Source organism: Gopherus evgoodei, chromosome 3, assembly GCF_007399415.2.
Source record: "Gopherus evgoodei ecotype Sinaloan lineage chromosome 3, rGopEvg1_v1.p, whole genome shotgun sequence".
NCBI lineage: Eukaryota > Metazoa > Chordata > Testudines > Testudinidae > Gopherus > Gopherus evgoodei.
Window position 1 is genome coordinate 143,634,486 of NC_044324.1, and position 23,265 is coordinate 143,657,750.

At 40.8% G+C, this 23,265-nt stretch overlaps 1 protein-coding gene across 8 annotated transcripts in view; it reads right to left on the reverse strand.

Moving 5' to 3' along the window:
- Positions 1 to 23,265, reverse strand: part of SIPA1L2 (signal induced proliferation associated 1 like 2) — a 250,453-nt gene that overhangs the window by 147,323 nt on the left and 79,865 nt on the right. The gene's annotated exons all lie outside the window — the stretch shown is intronic.

The window sequence follows — 23,265 nt, forward strand, 5'->3', positions numbered from 1 at the left end:
TTGCTGAGATCAAAAACCTGTGATAAAATATCTAAAAAAAATTCTATTATACTACTGTTATTGTGTTAGATCAAGGTTTGGATTATTTGAAACAAGAGTTATAATTAAGCAATTATGCTAATACACTTTTGGAATGATTCTATATTTAAACTGATGCAAATCAGGAGCAATTCCTTTCATGTCAATGGAGTAACACTACCACAAAACAGGTGTAAATGAATGGAGAATTAGCCCTTATATTTGTACTTCACGGATGGTCTCTTCCACTCATGGATAAATGCTAGAGACATGTATCTTAAAACAAACATTAAAGCAAAGCCACAATATATAACCTTGAAGCTATACACTTGAACAATAAAATTTTGCCTAATGTCAGTGCAATTTCACAAAAGGTAAAAAAAATAATGCTTTCTAAGTCATAATCATGTTTCCCTTTGGTCTTAGAAGGAATCCAAGATGGCAATCACAATAACATCTATTGCAGCAGTTTTAGAAGATTTAAAAATAAAAAGCAAAACCATAAAAAAACCCCAAAACTTATCTTTCCTATTAAACAGACTTATGGACTGGATTCTCTTCCTTCACTTAGGAAATCAAAGATGACAAAGTGATTTAGTGAGTCCCACCTCCCAATTATTATGATCATCATTATTATGTCAAGATACATTGCAATCAGTTATGAAGCACACACAAGTTTAGTTTGCAATGAATCTTTTTATTTATTTTGGATTTGGAAAGGTAATAATAAGGTACCTATCCCCAAACTCTTGGTACTTATTGACAGAGGTGCTTTTATACATTTTTTTCTGGTCATTTCCCCAGAATAATCAACCTTAAATACTATTGCTCAATTTGTAATTTGTTTCATAGGGAAACAATGATAAACTTTTCAGTATGCAATTGGTATAGTCCCACAATTAACATTTCTACTTTATATTACTATCTTAATTAGCACAATGCTACATCAATTTAATTAATAATATTTCAGAAACAGAATAAGGTTGCTAAAGGGACTTTTTTAATTTTAATTTTTTTTTTAATTTGCTGAAAGGAAAAAAGTTTATTTTATATTTCAGAATTAGTACTTCAGACTTTTCTTGAACTATTGACACCATTACCCTACTATTTTGCTTCAGCATTTTGATAAGTGATACAAGTTTTGGCAGTTGGATATTTTAAGGCTAATCTGCTTTCTAAAACAAAGTAAATCTCTCACGGTTCTTATAGCTCTGTCAAAAATGAGCTCTATCATGCTATATATGCCAGAGCTTGATTAAATGACCAAAGCTGAAGAGTAGACTGGGATATGACCTCACGTAGGCTGGACTACATAGATGTGTAGGGTGAAATCCTGGCTCCATTGAAGCCAATAGCAAAACTCCTATTTGGGCGATATTTTCACACGTTGACTTGCAATTCAGTTAGACTATTTTTAGTTCATTTATGGAACCACACACACACCCACACACACACAGGATTTACAAGGTAAAGAACAGTATTAAAACAATTATATCCTCAGATCAAGGGATTTTTCTGGGAGAAAGTACTCACAGCTGTTTTTCTAACTGTTTCCTATTAAGCCAGAAGGAGAAAAAGTTGCCCTCCCACCATTTCTCATAGATGATTTTAGCCAGCGAGTATTCATTTACCATGATTCATGGATCAAACTGCAAAAGGATGTTATTTGCCTATAACCTGAGTTTTTCAATATGAGCAGACAGTGCAGCTTAGGCCGATAGAAGTTTCTAGAAGCAGTGCTCATTGGAGCACTCACGCCCCCTCTAACTCTGCCCCTTCCTTCATGGCTCTGAACATTTGAATAGCCAAACTACAAAAGGACAACATGGTTTGCTGACCACCTTAGGGCTGGTCTACACTACGGGGGAAAATCGATCTTAGATACGCAACTTCAGCTATGTGAAGACAAAAGACTGAGTCAGTGCATCAGAAGGTGGAGAAAGACACATTACATTCATTCACTCAGCAGGTACCTTGAAACAATGCAGGTGAAAGACCAGGTCTAGCAAACGCTACAAAAGACTATGTGAATAACGTAGCTGAAGTCGAAGTATCTAAGATTGAATTACTCACCGTCCTCACGGCGCGGGATCGATGTCCGCGGCTCCCCCTGTCGATTCCGCAACTCCGTTCGGGTTGGTGGAGTTACGGAATCGATATAAGCGCGTTCAGGGATCGATATATTGCGTCTAGATGAGACGTGATATACCAATCCCAGAGCAATCGATTGCTACCTGCCGATACGGCGGGTAGTGAAGACGTACCCTTAGTTTCATCCAGTCCCTCCTTGGGTTCAAAACTGAAATTAGGACCCCAAGGAAGAAAAGAAGATGGGCAGGGGAGCATGAATGTGCAGAGGTTATTTCAAAGAACTGCACTTACATATAAGTAACCTTCATTATTTCTTCTGCACATTTTCCACTCTCAGGATTTTAGCAAGCAGTATTCCTGCCTTCAGAGGATGGGACAAAGAGGCCTACTTAAATGGCAATTGTAATATTGCTTTACCAAATTGTACAGCTCTTCTAGATGCCACATCTGTGACAAAGCATTGGTGCCAACTGACAAAGGATTCACTGCTCTTTACAAGCAACTCCCGTCTCAGACAGGACAAACACACTCACCTAATACACTGTTTTCATGGTATTTATCCATAAAGGGTGGAATGTGAGGTCTCTACTGAAAGCTTGTTGCTCATCGATAATGTGAGATGTGTGTACAGGTAATATTTAAGGCATAATGTAACTGTATAGAAAATTATGACCTTTATAAGTCTTGGAGCCAAAGTGAGTCACCAGGGTATCGTGTCTCAGTGACGACTCATTCTAGTGGGAAGGAGTTGTCACCCCTCCCTGGCTAGCCAATTATGCAATGTATTGCTCAGTGGTCCACTGTTGCAACAACTGAGAAAAGTCAGTGGAAAATCATCAAAGACAAGCTATAAATGTCAAAACTACTTGGCAGTGAAAAGGAACAATATGACAGCAAGGGGATGGCCCTGTCTGTGAACAAAGACAAAAGACTGAGTCAGTGCATCAGAAGGTGGAGAAAGACATTACATTCATTCACTCAGCAGGTACCTTGAAACAATGCAGGTGAAAGATCATGAAAGATCAGGTCTAGCAAACACTACAAAAGACAGAACTTTGGAGTGAGAATCTATTCTATTAGATAAGAATAAATGTATTCCCTACTCTCTGTTTCATGATTTTGTTTTGTATGTGACCATTTGTTTCTAAAACTCACACTTATTTCTATTTGATTCTCTATTCTGTTCTTAAATAAATTTCTTTTTTTTTTTTTTTTTTTTTTTTTTTACACACTATAATTGAACTCAAATGTTGTGTGTGATACAGAAGCAGCGGCCTACGGTAAAACTAGTAAACTGGGGTACATTATTCCTTTGAATTGGGATCAAAGATTTCTGTGGGTATCCAGTGATCAGGGGGCAAATACCACTGGGGGATACTTTGAAGGGACTCAGGGGACGAGGTGCATATATTGTAAATTTCCAGGGCAAAGGAAGGGGTGGTATAGCCCAGAGGAGAGTGTGATAGTGGAAGGCAAGCTAGTTGTGTTAGGGAGCAAACACTCAGCTGGCACAGGCAAGACTTGATCATGTTGGAAGTGGCAACAAGGTGACTCCTAGCTCTGGGTGCCCCCAGAAGCATCATAACTTCTATGGCAGGACGGACCTCTGGGCCAGCAGTGGGCTGAGTGGGGCCAGTGGCTGGAACCCTGGATGGCAGGAGCCGGTGGACAGAACTCCAAACTGGCTGCGGGCTGAGCTGCTCAGCCTGCTACTGCTCTGGGGTCCCAGCTGCCAGCCCCGCTCAGCGTGCCGTTGCTCTGGGCTTCCGGCTGCCGGCCCCTTGCCACCCGGGGTCCTGGCCGCCGGGACCCCGGCCGGCAAGGGCCAGCAGACGGAACCTAGAAGTGAAAGTAAGGCAGAGCGTGCACGCTCGGAGCTGGCTGATGCTGGGGCGCTCCGCTGCGGCTGGAGGCAGGGCACGTGGCGCGCTCCCAGCTGGGGTCCTCTTGGCTGCCGGAACTCTCTGGCAGGCTGGCGCTGGCGGCCCCATGCAGTGGACTAAGCAGCAGGCAGTCAGGCAAGTGAAAGGGGCCGGTGGAGGGGTGGGGGCAGCAGAAGTGTCCGTGTCCCAGCCTGTCCTGCTGCCCCTCTCTTGCCACTGTGGCTGGATACCAGGGCAATACAAGCACGTGCCGCCCCTGCGGCATGCACAGCTGCAGCCCCTCGGGGGGGAGATGAAGGGAGCGGCAGGCCAGGGGGTCTTCTGCTACCGTCCCCCATTTGCCTGCTGATGCAGTGTCCCCACACAGCTGGCCCACAGCTCCCTTGGCAGGAACAGAAACAGCATGGTGCAGGGACCCATCCACCATCCAGGTAACCCAGATACAACCGGGACTGTCTGAGGCAAGTCCCAAGCCCCCACCACCCCAGGACTTCCCTCATACACACACTCCCTGTCCTGAGCCCCTCATGCCACCCAACCTTGACTCCTGCACCCCCCATGCTCCCAGCCCTGACTCCTGCATCATCCACATCCCCACCCCCTACCCTGAGCCCCCTGCATCCCAACCCGTTGCCCTGAGTGCTCCCCCACGCATCCCCAGCACCTGAGCTCCTTCTCCCGAGGGGGGAGTTACAATATGACAGTACTTGTAAGAAATTTAAATTACTTTCACCCCTGCTGGGACCCCAGATCAGCAGCGGACTGAGCAGAGCCAACGGTGGGCTGAGCGGCTCATCCCGCTGTTGGTCTGGGGTTCCGGCCGCTGGCCCCGCTCATCCCACTGCCAGCCCAGGGTACCGGCAGCCAGCCCAGGGCTCTGCTCCTGGCCTCGACCCAGCGCTCTCCAGTCACCCACAGCTGTAGCCCTCATTGGAAAAGTCAGCAAGGAAAAGCGAGGGCAAGGATCATACTAAACTGATAAGATCTGCATTTTAATTCTGTTTTAAAGGAAGCTTCTTAAATATTTTAAAAACCTTATTTACTTTAAATACAATAGTTTATTTATATAATATAGATTTATAGAGAGCGTTAAACGTTAAAATGTATTACTGGCATGCAAAACCTTAAATTACAGTAAACTTGGCACACCACTTTTGAAAGGTTGCCTACCCCTGTTCTACAGAATAATGCTTTGTGAATGCATGAATCAACCTCCAAATGGTATCTCTACCGCTTGCTAATACAGAATATATTTAAAGTAGGTGGTGACAGTGGCTTTTGTTCTAGTTACGTGCACTCCAAGCCCTCTGGAATAGAGATATATTTATATCACACCTCCATATAGCTTAGCCCCCTTAGAAAGGCATTGGGGTACAACTGCCTGCTCTTTATTCTTTTTCCCCATAAGGAGACAAACAGTCTAGGTTATTTCCTGTACTCCTCTTAGACCTGTTGAAATAGGCTACCTCTGTCTTAGCATTCAATATGTGTAGTTTAGCTCCCCAGGGGAGCAAGGCTACAGAAACATATGGACAACTTATGGCCAAGTTAAAATAGAATCATGTTACCACCTTGGGGAGAAATTTCAGGTGCGGAGGAAGGATGAAATTTTCTACTGAGTTCTTCAGTGGCCACTCGGGCTGACCATGTAACTCTCTGCTCATCTGATTTGTCAGCATATTGTCCTTGTCAGCAAGCTGGAAAGCTAATGGGTAAGTTTGGTGTCAGAGCTACAGCTTCTTTGCACAGGTAGATGAAATGTGCTTACCCACCTATTCATGTAAAAAAACTGCTGTATAATTATCTGTAACTGCTTTAACTTCGGGTGACCAGATAGAAAGCATGAAAAATCAGGACGGGGATCGGGGTAATAAAGTGCCTATATAAGAAAAATTCCCAAATATTGAGACTGTCTCTATAAAATCGGGACATCTGGTCACCCTACTTGAACTACTCTGCCACATAGTGGAGGAAGAAAGAACTTGAGTGCCCAATGTGTTGTGCTTAATTCTAGAATACTTGATATGGAAGTTTTTTCCTCCCAGAAATTCAGGCAACAATGAATTGTCAAATTCTTGTAATAAGCTTCCAAGCCCAGATTGACTGCGATGACAGTGACTGACTGAGCTAGGAGGCTGAATTCAACATCTCTGAGAACTCTGATGTTGAGTTTATCACATAAGGAATAAGAACAGGAACACATCCTTGGGTAGTATCAATTTCATAAACATGCTTACTGTATTTGGAATATAGCATCTTGCTAGCCAATGTTGTATGTACCTCAACTGTAGACGTGCACACGGAATTACAACAGTCACTGAAGTCATAAGGCCCATCAACCTGAGGAAGAACATTACTGTTTGACACAAGTTCTCATGTACTACATCTTTTGTTGTAAGCATTTTTAAATTTTTTGAGACTCCAGAACTATCCCAATAAAAGGCATGACCTGGGTTGGTGTTATTTACAAATTCTTTCAGTTTATCTTGAACCCCATTGCTTGGAACAAGGTACATGTTTGTGACATAGCTTTTGGCAGGCCCTCCTGTGACGACACCTTGATGAGCCAACTGTTCAAGTGGGGGTCAACCTGGATAACCTAACATCTCAAATGGCCTCCTACTGCTGAGAGGCACTTTGTGAATACTCAAAGTGCTGCAGATTGGCCAAGTGAAAAGACCTTATATTGATAATGATCTCCACCCACAAGAAATCATGTATTTTCTATGCAAAAGTCTCATTGAGATGTGAAAGTAAGCATCTTGTAAATCAAGAGCCCCAATCCAATCATAGCTGAATAAGGAGGGGATGAGTGAGACTAGGGTAAAGCATAGTGCATTTGAACTTTCTGATGGAGAGCTGAGCTTCTCAACTAAAATGGGTCTGAGACCTCCATCTTTCTTAGGGTTAGAAAGTATCTGGGAAAAAAATTCCTTTCCCCCAGATACCTTCAGGAATTTTCTTTATGGCACCAGACTCCAGCAGTGAGCAGACTTCTGATTTCTGCAAGTTCTTTCTTTTGAAGAGGAGGGTTGGTGGGAGGCAGGATAGTGTTGAACTGAATGGAGTAACCCTGCTGGACAATCTCCAAATTCCATTTAGCTATGGTGATTACACTCCAGGCCTCTAAGAAATGTGGATTGCAGTGAAGGTGAGAGGAGGGATGAGAACAGAGGGGGGTAAAGTTTACAAATGAAAGGGATGCATAGTTTAAAAAACTGATTTGGGATTTTTGTGCATCTCATCAAACCTGTGATATATAGGCTGATACACAGGAAGATGATGCAGCAGATCTTTCTTTAGCTTGCATTTACTAGGGTTTGTATGTCTACTGATACTGAATTGGGGGGTGAGGAGGGATTATTTTCTTCAAAAGAATAGGAAGTAGAGCATTGGTATGGTTTCTGATCAAATTTGGTATCCCCATTTTTTCCCTAGGGGTTTCAGAAATCACTAGACACCTTGCAGTAGACTTGGTGTCTTTCAGTTCCCTTACAAACTCATATGTTCTAAAGCTAAACAGCCCTTCACTATCAAATGAGAGGTCTTCTCCCCACCATTCTTTTCCTGAGGAAGTAGAGAGAGAAAACCATGAATGGTACCTCAAAGTAAGGGTAATGACAGTACTAGAAACCATATCAAAAGCACAGAAGGATGCTCTCAAGGCATGGCTCACTACAAACTGACCTTTGGTAACAATGGTTTTGTCTAGTTACCCTCTCATAATCCCTGGGTGAAGGAGGGTGATCTTGTGGTCTGAAAGACTGGAATTGAGATAGATGTTTAATTTCTTGCAGAAGAAGGAATCAGCCCCACTGCTTTATGCGTCTTTCCTTTCTCTTTAAGCACTAAGGACAATGTACCCAGTGCTGCACAAAGGCCCCCTGATCTGAAGGTTGATCTAAATGAGGGTGATTAAGGGGTTCAAACTGATGAACCTGCCTGATCTATTATGGTAACCATAGATCCAGAAGGAACTGACAGTTGTGTTAAAGCAAACAATGAATGAGATTTTTAGTACAGAACCAACAAACACCCTTGGATCCAGACAGCCTTTACTCTCAATATTATTCTTCACTGTGGCACCAACTTCCAAGGCCTGATGCTTAACAGTATGCTTTTGCCCTTCAGTGTGCAGAACTGGACGCACTAGATACATAGAGGTATGCTCTTGAGGACTGTCTTTCAGCAGAGGTGGAAACTTGTGAGGCCACGCATTTGTGCTCAGCTGGAACCAATCTTTTCAGATTCATAGTGATTGGCTCAAGACAGAGGCCAACACATGAAGGGATTTTGCCATGATTTTTAACCTTATCAGGAGTCAAAGCTGAGGCTGGTCTCACAGCACTTACATAACTGAGTTTTAGAACCAGAAGCTTTACCTATTAATGATTCCTGCAATAACATAGCTTGAAGGCAATTCCTGGGAATAAAGGTGCTGCATATGGAACAAACACACAGCACCTTGCCCCAAACAATGTGTGTGTGTGTGTGTGTGTGTGTGTGGTGTGTGTGTGTGTGTGTGTGTGTGTGTGTGTGTGTGTGTGTGTGTGTGTGTGTGTGTGTGTGTGTGTGTGTGTCTCTCTCTCTCTCTCTCTCTCAGGAGAAATAATAGCAGGGCAAGAGGCATACCTCTTGAACCCAGGTTTCTTTATCATAGGTTTTGATGTATCAGAACAAACGATTCATGCCACGGTGCTAAAATACTTAGGTAGTTTTTTCTTGTTTTTTGACTAGCTAAACCTCACTAAAATAGGGTGAGAACAAATCAGGGTTCTGAAAATTTGGGGATCCAGTCATCTGTGAGCTTCCTAGTTTATCTGCTATCACAATTGGAAAGAACTGAGGTGGTTTTCATGACATGCCCCCTTTTATAACCTCACCCTCCAAATGTTCAGGGCCTCAAGGAGAAGGCAAGAGGCATACGAGTGCTCCAATGGGCACAGCTGGTAGAAGTTTCCACTGGTCCAAACTGCACCTTGGCACATCACAAGAGTCAGAATGTGCAGAGGCCACTCAAATAAAATGATTTGTCATTACTTGCAATTAACAAGTTAAAGGTAAGCATACATACACAGAGAGAAAAAATTAATAATCTAAAATTACATTTTGATAAATTCACCACACAAGGCAGAGGTAAGAATGATTGGATGCCTTCACCATGCATTTCCATAGCTTAACAAAATTGAATTTCTTTTAGGTTTATCATTAACTCCAAATTTTCTGGGTTTGCAACATTTGTTTGGGGGATAATTACAACATCCCTTTAATGTTTTACCCTTAAGTTACTGATATGTACTCAGTCTTAACTTCAGTTTAATGTAGTTTTTCTCTGGGAATACAGTATATTTAGAACAATGAATACAAAGTGAACTTTCCTACTGAATATCAAATGATGTACCAAAAGTAAACAGAAGGTAAATTTCATACAGCACTTTACATCTTCAAAGTGTTCAAAGTGCCTTACAGGGTAGGACATCAAATGCTGGTGGTGTTCTGCGAAGGGCAGCAAAAAAAATGCCCTCAGCATTAGTGTGGACCTCACCCCAACCATTAGAACCGATTTCATTAAGAGAGGTAGCATTAGCCAGAACACTAGAGTTATCCCCTGCTCTGCAAGAAAAGCAAGGTGTCAGCCACGATTGCATTTGTGCTGCCTGGAACACACCACCAAAGTCAAGATGCTCAATGAAATAGTTTTTCAAGTCAAATATGCAGCCAAAGTTTAGAGAGATAAACAGGGGACTTCTGTACTATAGAAACAGTGTACTTGGCAACTCTGGAGGTTGGGTGAGGAAAGGAAGTATCTTGCATAGCTTTTAAGCTGTCCTCTTCGAGTGATTCAAGTACCATATTAACTGGCTCTGGAGAGAGCCAAATCACCCTGGCCTGAAGACTTGACTTGACAATAAGTCTTTGAGGGGATAAAAGGGAAATTGTGTACATTTGAAAGAGGGGACTATCAAAAGAAATCCAGCAATTCTCAGTGGTATTCAGTAACTAGTGGGTATATTCGCACTAGACAGATGTTTAAATCCCCCATTTGCTGAGATAGCAACTCCTTGCATAGAAATAAAAACAAACTTCTCACTTTGAAATTATATGGACTAAAGAATGTTATTTTTAAAAAGCTGAATATGCATAACATAATACAGCCTTTCCACTGTTTTTGGAGAAATAAAAAGCAACCCAGAAATGTAAAATATAAGATAATGACACATTTCATTTTATAAAAACATACAAAAGAGCACACTAACCTCTCAAAAAGTTATTCATATCAGAAGTCATTACTTTAGCTGGTTTTCTAGCTCAATGTACAAAGTAGGTATTGAAATTGCAACAGAGAGAAAACAATATGCACAACAGCAGGTACAGAGAACAAATTAAGAGCAGAGAATATTAAGAGTCATATCCAGTTTAACAAAAGATTAAGTTCAAATTGTAAATAAGAGTAACCTCTGGAATTCATCATTGTTCCTTTATTATTTCTAAGTTATACTTTCATCAACATTTCTGAAGACAGGAATGTAATCCTACACAAATATGACAAAATGTCTACCATCACCCATGTCTTAGAGGGAGAGAAGGAGGGAGATTGTCTAAGCAGACAAACACGGAAAAGACAAACCCTGGGATCCTGAGACTTAAAGGGAAGGTCAAGAATAGCATCTCTGCTACTTACCAGCACCCCCCATTTCTCCAACATGCCAAAGCTTTTACTGTAGTATGATATTCTGGTCCTCCTCCACGCTGGCAATACCTTCCAACTTAGTCATCCACATTCCCAATCAATAAAAATATGACTAATTTAAAATAGTAGAATGAATATTTAATCCTCCTGAATTAATTTAAGAGTCCTCCAATACACTTTAATATGGAACAAATGTGCACCTAATTCCATCTAGCACAAACATTAAGTCTAAGTTTCTTAACTAAGGTTCCACGGAGGGCAGGGAGAGTAAAAAACATATACTATATATTATAGTACATATATTCCTATTTAGACCGTGCTGTAAAGAAAGCTAGGTCATTTTTCAAAATTCCATCTCTCCCATCAGTTATCGTAAACCTCATGCAGGGGGGAGGGACAGCTCAGTGGTTTGAGCATTAGCCCACTAAACCTAGGGTTGTGAGTTCAGTCCTTCAGGGGGCCATTATAGGGATCTGGGGCAAAAAATCTGTCTGGGGATTAGTCCTGCTTTGAGCAGGGGGCTGGACTAGATGACCACCTGAGGTCCCTTCCAACCCTGATATTCTATAAATGATACAGTTTATTTCACAGCATTGACTGGCCTGACTTCATTGTGTAACAAAAGTCTTCTTTAGTAGTACAAGCATGACAGTTACTGCACAATTCTCATTTATTTTATGACTGTTGCTTGTGATATAAAAGTAATTTTGCAGCCTACGTTATGACTATAGTGAAATATTTTTCCATTGCATATCAGGGTTTACATCATTTATTTGTGGGGGAACGGTGTTAAATTGGCAGAACTGCAGGTCTCACCTTGGAGACAGGGTGCGTGTAGTGCTAAGAAACAATTCTGCAAAGCAAGCATATTTGATCATTTAAACTTTTCAAATGTGCCCACAATTCATAATTACTGGAATGACTGGCTTAGGATGAGATCTGAAAAGCAAACAACATACTTCAGTTCTAGCTCCTTTCTGTACCAATTCTTATCTTCCTCCTCCTTCCCCATTGGAGGTTTCATCTCAAACCAGTCCTCAATCCTCCCCTCTCCCCACTTCTACTACAGGTTCTCTCTTTATCCAATACATGCACCAAACACCCTCCTTCTATTCTAATGCAGACTCCATTCTGAGCTCATCTCTAATTTTCTACCTCTACACCTGCAAGGTTTTTCCAAATCCCAACACCTTCCTCTATTACTATCAGCCTTTTGCTAACAAAAATGGATGTTCCTGCAGATGCTTATCTCAGCAGGCTCCAGAGGCATCCCCTAGTCTAATGTTTCCCACACTTAAAAGCTGAACCCCTGCCCCCTCATCAGAAAAATGTAACCAATCTCATTCCCTGGTAGGCCCTAGATGTGTTACTAAAGACTTATGCATGCTCCTACTTGTCTTTTGAGCTTCTTCCCCTTTGACACACACATTTTAAGAAATATTAGTATAGATTTCATAATATACTTCCTCTTGATTCTTAAAATGTCCTGGATCAGCAAATCATTGACATTTATATTGACATTTAAAGTATCATTGCCATCTGAGTTCCCAGTCATTGAAATGAATTGGGCAGTTCACAGCTCAGAACTTGTTTCTGGCTCTCTGCAAACTCAGGCAAACATGATATCATTGATTACATTCCCTCCTATTTGAATATTTTCTTTCTTTGTAACTATAGCAGCTAGAATTTCAGCTTTCACTTTAATAATAAAGCAAGACTCTGGAGGACAACTTAGAGGTCTGTCTAGCTTTGCTCTACCATCCAACTTCCCCTTTAAATACCCCAGTGGAGTGTGGCCCAGACTTTGAGAAACAATGCCCTAAACCCTGATGTGGTCACCACAGATATTACACCTTTTATATGAATGGAGAAGACCAAACACTTGCCTTAGGGCTTGTATTCCACAAAAACTGTTCCAAAACATGATCAAAGTAATACGGAACACTTGTTAGAAGCCAATAGATTAGAGATTAATAGGCTCATTCACACAGTGATCCTGCTCTTATGAAACATTGTATAATGGGGATCTGCCTTGAGTTCCTGAATCTTCTGTGCCTTTCCAGATAATGCAGTGGCTACTAAAAAGACAGTTTTCATGAATGGGCAGTAAATGGAACAAGTTACTGAGGGCTCAAAGGGAACCTATCGATCCTGTTAACAGTATATTGAGGTCTCAAGAGTATATTGAGTCCTGAACTGTGAGTGCAAAACGTGAATAATGTGTTAAGGAATCTAGCCACTGTGGGGTGAGAAAACAGTGTGGCCCTGGGTAGGAAAGTGATTGCTGCTAGATGGACCTTTATGCAGCCGACAGAAAGTCCAGATTGTTGTATCTCTAGTAAATGAGTGCTGAAATGAGTGTTGTCAGAGGACACAGCTAGTGCAAAGCTGCCCAAACAGAAAACTTCTTCCACTTCACTTTATAAGTCTGTGTAGCTGATGCTTTTCTGCTTCGCAGAAAATCCTTCTTTTGTAGGATTTCGGTCAGTCAGCATTCAGGCTGTCAGACAGAAGGAGGCTGGGTCCAGGTTTAGGATCTGGCTGTTCTGAAAGACTATGCTGCGGCTGTACTGAAGCATTCCTTAGATACAAATATTAGAACTGCTTGGCCTATACTAGAGTTATCATCAGTTTTGTGTCTTGCCTCAATTTCCTCAGGACCCTCAGTATCATGGGCAGTCAGGAGAAAGGCCTGCAATAACACGAGTGTCCAAAGGATGGGAAAGGTGTCCATCAGGGAGCTTTGCTGAGGCAAAAGAGGCACCTAGTGTGCCCATAAATGAGCAGGACATCAGCTAATAAGAGGGCCAAACTTTAAATGCTGCGGACTCTGACTCCAAGATAGCAAGTTGAGTCTAAGTACCAAGGATATCTATCATCATAGGTTTATTGTTAGTGTGTATCTGTTAGCTAGCCAAAGCGTTTATAAGCCGACCCCCTCAAGATAGTTAGGTAAAAAATAGCAAAAAACTGTATGACCCTTTCATAAGCCGATCCTATATTTCAGGGGTTGGCAACCTTTGGCTCCTGGCCATCAGGCCGTTTTGTTTACTTGGAGGTCTGCAGGCGTGGAGCTCCTTAGCTCCCTGTGGCCTGGTGAAACGGCAAACTGCAGCCACAGGGAGCTGAGGGGCTCCATGCCTGCAGATGTTCTAGGTAAACAAATTGACAATGTATTAGATATTCAATTCAATGATTCCATAAAGTTTAAACTCACCAAATTTTGGTGTAGATCCGTTTATAAGCGACCCCCCCTCTTTGATGCGTCACTTTTTTACCAAAAAATATTGGCTTATGAACGAGTCAATACAGTAGTTGTGCTTTTTTGCCAACTACACTAACACTAACAAGCCTAACAAGAAATACCACAATGCGTAGAGGTTCCATGTTGCGTCCACAGGCTGTAAGAAGGAACCGAGGGATGGAAGGGCCTGCTCCACCCTTTAAACCTTTGAGCGCAGGAAGCGTGAAAGTGCATCTCAGGGCCAGGCACAGCCCCAGCAGATACTGCTAGCCAAAAGGACTTTGATCTTGCATGTGTGGGGCACATGCACATGAAGAATAGAATCCATGTAAATAATCCCTTGAAGAGCCATCAAATATGTTACGCTATGGGTAACTGTAGTGAGACTGAGTGGCCTCCCTCCCCACAGGACGGCGAGGGACCATTACATTCCCCTTGGAGAGTGGACCCTAGATTTCCCCCACCCTCCTCACCGGAAGTACCTGGGCATGGCCAGAAGTATAAAAGGCAGGCCTGGCGGCACAGCTGGGGGAGAACCTGCAGAGGACGACGACGATTCGGCTGTGGCTCATTCGGCACATTGCGGCTGGATCCCTGCTGACACAGGGGATCCTGCGTCCCCTTCCCACTCCTGCCCCCCAGGGTGGTCAACTCCCTATACTTCCCTGAAAAGCTCCTGCACTGGGGAAGGAGCCTCCCTTACCGGCCCCCTTGTAGACTTTGTTTTTTAGCTAGCCATACAGCAACATCTAAAGCCAGCCCTTGGACTGTTTTGCTGCTGGCTGCCTGAACCTCCTCAAGCTCAGGCCTCAGCTCAGTTATAGACTCTGTTTAAGGGCTGGCAGCTTGAGCCGCCCAAGCCCAGGCTAAAGCCTGATCATGACTGTTGGTCACCCAGCCCTATCGTGGGCTCTTGATTATCCTGCAGACTCTGGTCCTGGCCAGATGGGACCAGGCTGAGTGGCCTCCCTCCCCATGGGAGAGCAAGGGATCATTACAGTAATCTCTGTATCTGTGCTTAATATTTTGGCACAAATGTGAATCCCTTAATTATTTCATTAATTTGCCCTGATGTCTTTAGGTATTCTAGAGGATAGGGCAGTTTAAACTGTGATAATGGTGTGATTGCACTAAAATAAGTTTCAGTTGACTTAAAATCCAATTTTTCCTAAGTAAGAGCATTAAAATGGTTTACTATAATATGGAAATTATGAATCTGGATGTCTGTAAAAATAAATGTTTTCAGATCATGTATCAAATTAATTTAAAAATACAAATCACAGAATTTCATAGCATATATGTATTTCGAAAGTAGCATTGAAGTGCTGCACCACTATGTATCTTCAGTAAAACACAGTACAAAAATCAGCTATATTAACCTAAACACAGTATTTTGATGATGATGCAGAATAACTGATGTGGTTATTGCTCCGGTATCCAAACTAATTAGTATGGACTATAGCCAGTTTATAGTACTATAAACACTTATGTAACATACAAGTTCAGACTGAAGAGGAAAAGCAGATAACATATCTGACTGATGTAAACATTCCAATTACAGTACATGGTAACAGGTAGATTGTTCAAAACCTTGCTTATCAAGTTATGGAAAAGATAGAAGCAAACAGAGTATTTCTATTTCCTCCACCAAATGTCCTATCTTGATGTGCACTATGCATCCTTTCTTTAGCAGTAGCTCACACTTTAATAGATACTAAAATGAGCACAAAACAAAGCGTGTCATTTGGCAACAGGACTCCTCTGACCAACCACTTCCTACATTACTACCAAGTATCATTTAGAACTATGGTTTCAAACTAAAATAAGCTTTGAGAAAGAGAAATGAAACCTCATACTTGATTTTTTCTGAAAACGGCTTTAGTTTAACCCTGCTCCTTATTGACTAGTGGGAATTGTGAGGTAATAAATTGATGTATCACTGACTAATTTTCTATAGCCTACAAAAGGTCAGTAGTCCTGTGGTTTCAGATGTAAGGAAGTAATTGTTTGTATATAAAATTTTACTTCAGTTGAGAGAAAGCTATCATTTCATTTATAAAAGGAGGTCATAATGTTGAGTAAGCTCAAAAATCTCTGAATGTTCTGCTTTTTTAAAATGGGCTCTTTTCTCTTCCCCCACACCTTACGAAGTCTGTTTGAAACAACAGAAACAAATATATCTAGAAAAATATATATCAAAAACTGTAGGTGACTAAAATATATTAATTTAGTATATAGGCTTCTAGTAAATTAGAACTCAGTCTTGCTCTTATATATTAAGTGTACAGTGTAATGTTAGAGAGCTGACTTCACAAGATAGCAGGAAACAAGAAATTCCATGTATTATGAAATAATTCAGTGAAGTTCGCTTTGGGACAATATGCAATCAGTTACTTAACTTCAAATCATTTTAAACAAAAACAACAGAAGGCAAACTAACGAAAGAGGATCTCTAAAGAAATATAGAGCTTTTCATTTTTCTATTATCAGTTCAAATCTTGCCTAGGTAAGTAGCAGTCAAAAGTTATCACCCTCCATATAGTGGACATTTGGCAGTTTATCTCAAATCGACACAGTTGATTAATGTTCATAACCAAACCTAAAAGGTACTGTATTAAAACATATTACAAGTAATAAAGTTCTGCATAAAATATTACTCCTGTGCTATGGTCTTTATAACTTTTGTTAAAAACAAATGGTTATCTTCCTCTTCATGATTCTTCAGTTCTGGGGAGTTGCAATACGCTACAGAAAAGAATGTCAAAAAACTCCTTTGGAGTGTCGTGCTGGGAATGTATGCTACACATTTTCACTTTTAAATAGGGAAAATAACTGTCAACAGAATTACATCATGGAAATAACATCTTTTAAAAATTCCCAGCTGGAACAGCACATAACCATGCTTAATTGAACAAAAGTTTTAACTCTCTCTCTTGATCACTATGATGAGTGGAGATAAGGAAGGTATGTTCAATGTCATATTATTTCATTCAAAAAGGGTCACTAAATAAAAAACTTCAACCACCTTCCTTTGATCCTTTGTGGTAGTGATGATGGATTAAACCAGCCTTTAAAAGGGCTACAACATAGGATAAATCCCATTTTATTAGGTGGGGATTTCTCTCACTACCCATCTGCTCTTTCGCACCCCACAAAAACCTTGTGCCAGGTGTGTTTGCAATCACAGGCTATTGCATATACATTGCATCCTCTCTCCACTCTACTTCTGTTATTGTGAATTGGCAGAAGACAGAAATTTGAAAACATCTTGCTCTAAGATTTTTTGAAATATTTAAATAAATTGCCTACCCAGTGAAACTGACTGGGGAGGAATCGTAAAGAATGGCCTAAATGAACAGATGTGTCTTCAAATGAAAATAAAGCCAGGAAGGTGTCATTTTGACAGCTTTGAACATTTTCCTTTAACACCTGTCTGAGTAACATCCATACTGATATGAAATAATACTGCTAAGAAGTATGAATAAAGAAGCCATTGTCCAGTGCTGGTATGGATTAGGCAATAACAAAGATTCACGTTAATCAAATAAGTGCTGGCTTGTTCTCAACTTGGGACAATATGCTCTTTATTACTGACAATATAACCTCCAAACCAAGGCAACTCAGACAGAATTTTACCTTATTTTATCAGGCTCTGATCCCTATGTAAATCAAAGTGTTCAAACATAAGGGTGTGATTATCAGGGCCAAACAGTTCATGCACTGGCATAATAACTCACTGTGTATTTAACTAAGCATACTGTGGAAGAAACCCCCCTCTGAATCTGATGATAGCACTTGATCTAGCATATCTTTGGGCAGCCAAAACCAAACTGGGCATCATTTAAACAGACTGTACATTTAGAGAAATGTTTTCACCTAGTGCCAATGCATATTCTCCTTTAGTGAGGTATATTTGTAATACAGAACATTTCTGTCAAAAACACAGCTTAGAAAGGGACAGTCAAGTTCATTGAGTTATTGATCGTTATAAAAATTTAAGGGAAAAGAAATTTAAAAGACATTACAACTGGAGGATATTTCCTCCTTCCCTTCACCCTATAATCACCTGCCCAATCAATCCAACAAGTCCACAGACTATTTACCAAAAATTAAGACATCATTAAGCAAATGCAATTTACTAGAGATTTTAGATAAGTGGTTTCCCATAAGCCAAATTCAAATGGTGCATAAGCAGGTGCAACTTGTCTCCAACAGAGTTGCATTGGTTTACATTAGATCTAAAAGAGAGCATCAACACTGAGGCTATGCTAACACTGCACATCTTATAGTATGCCGCTGTAAGGGCTGGTCTACACTACGGGGGAAAATCGATCTTAGATACACAACTTCAGCTACGTGAATAACGTAGCTGAAGTCGAAGTATCTAAGATCGAATTACTCACCGTCCTCACGGCACGGGATCAATGTCCGCGGTTCCCCCTGTCGATTCCGCAACTCCGTTCGGGTTGGTGGAGATACGGAATCGATATAAGCGCGTTCGGGGATTGATATATTGCGTCTCATCTAGACGCGATATATCATCGATCGCCAAGCAATCGATTGCTACCCGCCGATACGGCGGGTAGTGAAGACGTACCCTTAGGTACGCAATGTAACCACTCTTTGTCAGATTTTCTATCTATAAATAAATGTGTTATATCCTAGAGAACAAAAGTTGGCTCCTTAAAGGGTAAATGGTGATTGTCTAGGGCTTTATTCACAAAATTAAAAGGCTGTCTATATCCTCCAGTAGACTGAAGGCTTGACTACATTGGCAACTGCGGGGAGCGAGGGGGAGACAACACTATAGAGATTTAGATTAATAAATTACAGTTGACTACTTTGGGGATGAGGAAAAGCAAGACCTAGAATCGTGCCAGCCAGCTTAAAGAAGGCTGTGCAATTTACCAAGTGTTTCATTTGCTGATCTGCTCTTATTTCCTCTTCAAAATATCATTTCTTTATTGAGAAAACAAGCAGGCCACCAACGCCCACAGACTGCTATGGTTGCACGTAACATCGTTCCATCAGAACGGTAACCAGCCCTGCAAATATTTAGATGTGAGGATACAGTAATGCAAAGTCACATTCATAACAGAAATGATAAGCATAAACTGTATGCATTCTAGCAATTTATTGTAACTCCTTAAAAACTTTCCATGAACAAATTAAGGGATCACACACTTTGTTGCATGGGATGCAATCCTATGCTCTGGGTATCCCTAAACCTGACTGCCAGAAGCTGGGACTGGATGACAGGAGGATTACTTGATAAATTGCCCTATTCTGTTCATCTGGCATTGGCTATTGACGACAGTAGAGTGAACTAGATGGACCACTGATCTGACCCAGTAAGGCCAGTTTCTGTTCTTATATAATCGAGCTTACTATCCAAAACACCAGGTCTTTGCAGCCTTCCAGTCTCCCCACACAAGTTCCCTGTGCACTACCCTTCCATTCCTCACTTTTCAGGGACTCACTGCTACTCCCCAAACTCTTTTCCTCATGCCAGAGGCCCTGTGTACGCTCCCTTTACCCTGCCCCTGCCATCATTATCCTCCTTTCTTTACTGTCTCTCTCTTTTAGGATGTCAGCCTTTGTAGGGCTTTTCTACACACGGTTGCATCTGACGAAGTGGGTATTCACCCACGAAAGCTCATGCTCCAATACGTCTGTTAGTCTATAAGGTGCCAAAGGACTCTTTGCTGCTTCTACACATGAAGTTATTCTGTAACAGCTATCCCTGAATAACAGAACTCCATGTGTGGGTAAGTCCTTAAACTGTACTTGGAGGATGGGAAGAGCTAAAATGAGGGGTATTATATTGGAATATGTTCTTGGCTGCAATAAAACTAGAGATGGCTGAAACTGCTGACTCTGCTAATCAGATGCTGGGGCTTTGTATGCCCCTCATCTCCCCATTTTGGTTTTTGCCAAAAAGCAATAAGGTTTTGACCACTGATGCCTAAATAGTTCCTAAAATTTTGGATGCAGCATTCAATGGTTATCACATTACAGCCAAACAGAGAATTTCAATGCAAGGCCTCACAAGCTTGGCCAACTATAACGTACTTTGTTCTCTTTGTTTGTTACTTCCTTTTCCTTTCATTTATTCCACTTTTCTTTTATTGTATATTCTGGTATACTTCCCCCCATTGTCTTTGCAATATCTGTTTTTCCTTGGACTAACTTTTCCATTTAATATTTTGACATTTGAAATCCGTTTTACTTTGAGATCATTCCTCTTTGTTCTGACTCTTATCCAACATGCTTATTTCTGATTCTGCCTCATTTTCACTTTGAGTACCAGCAACTTCTCTTTCAGTGTTCTCCTCTCTCTAAGTCCCCGTTTTTCCTCCACTCCCTTCTTCTCTATATTTATTTCCTTTTTTAAGTTTCTCTCCCTCTGTTCTTTCCTTTCTTCCCCAATATTCCCTTACAATAGCACCCATGAATCCTTTCTATTTTGTACAGGTTCTTATACTGTAGCATCCAAGCACCTTCTAACAGCATATTAAGCAACATGACTAGCATCTGCCACATGAGGTTCTTTCCTGGTAAGATGGATAGGGGGAGAATAAGGTGTCAGGGAATAGGGAAGTTGTGTGAATCTTTAAAAAAAGTATGCTGTGTTATATTTTATTTTTTTTCTTTCAGAATAAAAAAGGGCCCATACACAGACTCATACTTCAATCCCTCTACCGCTCTTCAAAAGCCTGGTGTAAAAAACAGGCCCTGCAATGTGTCCTGAAAGTAGACAAATCTTGGCTATTCTAAACAAGAACCAGTAGGGTGCTTCAGAGTTGCTGGGCCCTTATGGAGAACACCCTGCCAGCCCCCGCTCTCTATTACTTTGCAAAAGTGATTGCAGCTAGTAGCCCTGCTACTATTCCAAAGGGATAGTAGCACAGTAGGAAAAGGGAAAAAGCATACCCCCACTATTTTGGATCCGGTATCTGACAAAATCGTTAATATGGATTTGGCAACTTCAAACGGCATTTTCACTTCAAACATTACCATCTGGATAAACTAGGGAGATCTGTTAACATGGAAAATATGGAGTGCATAATGGCTCTGTGGCAGTATTTCACTACTGTTTATGTAGAATTACCAAAGTGGAATGCACTTAACTTTTAAGCCCCTACTTTGGAGTAGAAATTAAATAGGAATATTTAGTCTTAGCTTTTAATGATTTCAGAACTTCTGAAACAATTATTAGGATGGCAAAACTGGTTGAATCATCTTTGAGTTCAGACATTCAGATATTACTGTTTGAAAAGCTTACATATCAAAGACCCAATGTAAGCTGAGCAAATGTAATGTATGTCTGGGGCAAAGTGATAAAACCCATATTATGGGAATAACTTAATTAAGGATTCATGATCAAAGTAGTTTAGGAATTCAAGAACTCATCTTCAAGATGAATTGTGGATTCTGTATTACTTAAGCATATTTTACTGGAAAACTGAGTTTATTAAGAAACAATGCTCTAACTGGAATTCTCTTTTCCTTATTGAAGCATTTGAAAATGGCTTGGAGCAAGAGAGAGCAAACTATGGTTCCATTCAAGACAATTCCTCCAGTGATCAAAGGAAAATGTGTCTATATCTGCAAGGATATAACAAGGAGTAGCAAGCCAGATTCAAACTGGGGGTCTCCTTTGCACAGAGATATGCCCAAAATGCTGCCTTTCAGGTAAACCTGCCTTTACCAATTTTTGCTGATTTAACAATCACATTTGAGATTTTAAGAAATTCCCCATTGCAGCAAAAGACACACACAAATGGGAAGCCAACACCACACTGGTGTTCTGCCTCACGAACTATAAAGGAGAGGAATTATGCCTCAAAGAAACAGTTCCTTCCGGCTACTCTTTTGCTCCAAAAGCACAGTAGTTTCCTACTAATCTCTATCAGCAGCAATTACTGTTGCCCATCCACATTACCTCAGCTGCACTTGCTGACTTATTAGGAGGTGAAACCAAGGTGCATCCACTTTCCATCCACCTGTTTGAGCAGGAGTTTAGTTAAGTATCAATTAAATAGGTGGTTTAAGGTTAACAACAGTGCTAAGAGGTTATTAGAACTGCCTTTCTAATTAGACAAGAAAAATTCCAGATTAAGTTAAAAGTGGCCTGCAGAGAAACAACTGCTGTCTACTATTTACTCTTGAGTGATACTGTTATGCAGTTCTTTTTAATTTAGCTTTCAAACAGAAATCGTGGAGTTGAACGAATGGTACTTGTTCAAACTGATCATTTCAATAAACCTAGGACTTTTAAACAGATATCAGTGCCATTATTTATGATCTTCCAGATTGATTATTAAATATTTTCATAAAAACAATTTTACGTGATCCATTGGTATGTGCTCAATAGTTCTGACACTCGGAATTCACCAACACTTGCTTGTGTGCTTCAAACTGGGGCCAGTATAATAATGTGAATCAATATGCACGGAACAGAGTTGGATAACAGGAAACTAGTAAAACACAGTGCTTCAGCCCAACAAGAAAGGCATTATTGCCATTTCTATGCAAGCCCTAGAAACAGCTCTGAAGTAACTGGGAAACCGCACACATTATCATCAAAATTTGAGAAAATCAGCTTTGTGGAAACAGCAGAATTAAAGTAGCAGTGCAGAAAAGATTATCCAGAACAGAAAGGGAGTACAAGGCAGTCGATGTCTTCCTATCCTGAAACAGTCTGCCAAAAGGTGGACCCACAGGACAAATGTACCACAGGGAGTTGAGTGTTACTGCTAAGTTACATTTTCTATTAATAAAAACCTAAATTGACAGACAGCATTCTGCATGTCAGACATGCAATTTAGCTGCTGAATAAGCAGTGCCAATTCTAGGACTGTGCTTTCTATTATTTTTGTGTTGCGATATCATCCAAAGGCTCCCATCACATAAGGTACACGTACACAAGTAGACTTAAGTGCGTATCTTGAAGAGTTTACAATCAAATCTGATAACAAGACCTAACAATTTTGACAAAGAAAAGGAGGAAGGAAAAAAGGACAATGAAAATAAGATCATGGTTATATGGTTTAGTTATTGCACAATTTGATAGTTCTAAATCAATGAAAGATTTTATTTGTTTTTGGTTTTTGTTTTTTTTTTTTTTTTTAAGTAAAACTGCTCCACCACCTAGCCTAGATTCTTGCACATGACAGCAGAAGTGGCTCTTGAGACAGGAACTGAAGATGAAGGTAGTAACATTCTATGCATAAAAGGGCAGAATGGAAAGGTTTGTAGTATTGGTAGAAAAATTAGTGTTAAGGCTGGCATCACTGGAAGAGTGATATGAAACAGACAAGAACAGGAACCACCAG